Genomic DNA, 4,164 nt, shown 5'->3' with positions numbered 1-4,164 from the left:
AACAACCGTCTGGAACTCAAGCTAATCCAGCGTGGAATTAAAACAACAAACCGTCTGGAACATCAGCTATCCAGCGTGGATAAAACACAAGTTAAGAGCTAATCAGTATAAAACAACGTCGGATCCTATCGGTATTATAACAACTCTGAACACACTAATCAGCGTGGATTAAACCCGTCTGGAACTCACAATCCGGATCACTACAACTACTTCTCGTGTAGACACCCGCTAACACCAACCACTACAGTGTAAGACCACCACCGTAACACACCCTACAGTGTAAAGACACCACCTAACCCAACCCTAACCAGTCAGACACCACCCTAAGGTCAGACACCACCCTACAGTGTAAGACACCACCCTAAGCGGGCAGACACCACCCTACAGGCAGACACCACCCTAACACCCCCTACAGTGTTTAGACACCACCACTAACACCCCTACAGTGTAAGACACCCACCCTAGACACCACATCTAGCAGTCAGACACCTACCTAACACCACCCTACATCAGACACCACGCTACGTCAGACACCACCACTACAGTCAGACCACCACGCCTAACAGGTCCAGACACCACCGCTAACACCACCGGCTAGCAGTCAGACACCACCAATAACACCACCACCTACAGTCAGACACCCCAACTGCACCTGAAACGCCGAATGTCCTCCTGAGTAACACACACACTATTTTTTTTATTGATTCAAAACCCTGTTTTTCCTAACCTGTAACATAACCCTACCCTTAAGCCCTAATCCGCAAAAAGCCTTAAACGCCTAACGCCGTAACTATAACCCTACCTTAACCCTAATCCACTTACCCTAACCTGTAACTATAACCCTACCCTAAGCGCGCTAATACCCAAAACCTTACCCTAACCGTAACTATAGACCCTACCCTTAACCCTAATCCCAAACCTTACCTAACCCGTAACTATAAACACTACCCTTAACCCTATCCAGAACTTACCCTAACCTGTACACTATAACCCTAACCACTTAACCCTGAATCCCAACCTTACCTAACGCCGTAAACTATAACCCCGAGTCCTCTTACCCAGGTGAGGGGATTTAGGTTTCCTAAGGGAGCGCGCGATTAAGGGGTTAATAAGCCGGTAGCTGATTATCCTGTATAATAATATAGGTTCGGGTTTGAGCGCTACAGGGTTTGGGATTACGCTGGAAATTACAGTAGGGGTTATAGGGTTTAGGGTTGGGTAGTTCGGGCATAGGGCTTAAGGGTCAGGGTGCTTTAAAACTAGTTGCCTAATCGCCATGGTTAGAGGGCCTTTAAGCGTTCGTGAGGGATACCTGTAAACTAATAGACGGTCTGGGCTTAAGGGTTTACCGTGGCTTTAAAGTGAGCGGTTGAGCCTGATAATTGGGTTGGGTTAGGGTTCCCAGGGTTATAGTTACAGGGTTAGGTAAGAGGTTTGGGGATTAGCGTTAAAGGGTAGCGGATAAACTATTTATGTACTCACGCTAACGGTGTAGCTGTAACGTCGAAATAAGGATATTTGGCCCTACCAGATTAGGGTTAAGGGTAGGGTTATAAGCTTGTAAACGCCAGGTAGGGGTAAGCCTAGTTATGGGATTCCTCCAAAAGCCTTACCAGGCGTTAAGGGTCAGTAACGGTTCATTAGTGATTACAACTAAGTGATTAGGAACCGTAGGTTTCGGGATTCACGGGTTAAGCGGCTAATGGAGGTCCTATAGTTAACAGGTTAGGCCTTGTAAGGTTTGGGATTAGGTGTTAACAAGGGTAGCGGGGCGATTATAGTTACAGGTTAGGAGTAAACGGTCTAATTTGCGACCTTAGGGTTCAACAAGGCGGACTAGGGTTATATTAACGTTACAGGTTTAAAGGCTGTAAAAGGTTTGGGATTAGGTTAGGGTAGGGTATATAAGTCCATGTACACGTATAGGGGTTAGACCGCGTAGGTTGGAATTAGGATTCACAGGGTAGGAGTTATAGTTACAACCTTAAAGGTCTAGGGTAAGTCTTCGCGAAATTCAAGATAGCCTTGTTAAGACCGGCGCTAGGGTTAAGTTACGTGTTTAGGGTAAGGTTTGGGATTACGGTGAGCTTAAGCCGTGAAGTAGGTAACTATAACCCTACCCTTAACCCTAATCCCAAACCCCTAACACTAAACCTTAACCTAATTCTAACCCTAATCCTTAACCTAACCCGTAAGCCTAAAATAGCCTTTTTCCTTGTGGGGACCCACCTGTCCGTATTGTCTTTGTTTTATTATCCTTGTGAAGATTTCTGGTCCCCACATGGATAGTAAAACCAAAAACACACACCAATACACACATACCAACACACACACAGAGTAACACACACAGCATGCTAGCAGATACCCATAGACTTCCAGCATTGGCTCGCGAAATTACTTCCTTCATACTGGACACAGAGACATAAAAATGGTATATAACACAGTATTAGCTATGGCAAAATGTATAGAATTGTAGGAAATTTGCAAAAGTTTCTCAGCTCCCTGGTAAAATGTGTAGAATTGCAGGAAATGTACTATTTGCGTTGACCCCCCCTCCCCCCTTTTTTTTTACACTGCTGCTACTCGCTGTTTATTATCGAAGCATAGTCACTTTACCCCTACCTACATGTACAAATTCCCTCAATTACCTCGATTAGCCTGTACCCCCAACGCATTATAGTCTCCACATTGACTCTGTACCGTAACACCCTGTATATAACCTCCACATTGACTCTGTACCGGTGCCCCCTGTATATAGCCTCCACATTGTACCGGTGCCCCCTGTATATAACCTCCACATTGACTCTGTACCGGTACCCCCTGTATATAGCCTCGTTATTGTTATTTAATTGTGTTACTTTTTTAAACTTTAGTTTATTTAGTAAATACATTTTTAACTCTTATTTTTCTTAAAACTGCATTGTTGGTCAAGGGCTTGTAAGTCAGCATTTCACGGTAAGGTCTATACCTGTTGTATTCGGCGTTTCACGGTAAGGTCTACACCTGTTGTATTCGGCGTTTCACGGTAAGGTCTACACCTGTTGTATTCAGCGCATGCGACAAATAAAATTAGATTTGATTAGATTTTGACAAGTTGAGTTTAGTTGATGTCTACAGACTATCTTCACATTCAACTATGTATCATCTGATGGTCGTTGCCTGGGGAGAGAGAGAGGAGAGAGACAGAGAGAGAGACAGAGAGAGAACGACATTACAGCACCAAGGTAGGTTAATTCACCAACACACAGTTTTAGTCTTTCTATAAATAATGGGGCCACCGTGAGACATTGGGATAAACATTTTGAAATGGTTTGAAACCAAAATAAAAAGGATTTTCATGCAGTTCCACATGTTTACATAAAGGAATAAAAGTGAATATATGCAAATTGGCCCATAACTCCACCTATATACTAACATAGGCCTAGGACTTTACATCCTTTAACCAAGGTTCTTACAGACATTGGCAAGTTAAATGACTTTCGGTGACTTTTTCAAGCACTTAAAATAAAAATAAAAATATATAAGTAGGCCATTACCCATCTCCACAGAGGAACGCTGTCTCTGTCAGAGTGACCATCGGGTTCTTGGTCACCTTCAATGCTCCAGAAATGTTTTAGTACCCTTCCCCAGATCTGTGCCTCGACACAATCCTGTCTCGGAGCTCTAGGGACAATTCCTTGGATCTCATGTCTTGGTTTTTGCTCTGACATGCACTGTCAACTGTGGGACGTTATATACACAGGTGTGTGCCTTTCCAAATCATGTCCAATCAATTGAATTTACCACAGGTGGACTGCAATCAAGTTGTAGAAACATCTCAAGGATGATCAATGGAAACAGGATGCACCTGAGCTCAATTTCGAGTCTCATAGCAAAGCGTCTGAACACTTATGTAAATAAGGTATTTTTATTTTTTGTACATTTGCAACATTTCTAAAAACCTGTTTTTCTTTGTCATTATAGGGTATTGTGATGTCATGATGGGGTTTGTGTGTCATATTTGGTATTGTGGTAGATGATGAGATTTAAAAATAAAAAAATTAGATATAAGGCTGTAACGTAAAAAATGTGGAAAATTAAAGGAGGTTTGAATACTCCCCGAATTCACAAGTTTATTTAAACTATGATTATACCTTTCTATGGTTGGTTGGTCTTGATGGTTCG

This window comes from Salvelinus sp. IW2-2015, unplaced genomic scaffold (assembly GCF_002910315.2).
Source record: "Salvelinus sp. IW2-2015 unplaced genomic scaffold, ASM291031v2 Un_scaffold2598, whole genome shotgun sequence".
NCBI lineage: Eukaryota > Metazoa > Chordata > Actinopteri > Salmoniformes > Salmonidae > Salvelinus > Salvelinus sp. IW2-2015.
Note: the sequence above shows the minus strand (reverse complement) of the source record.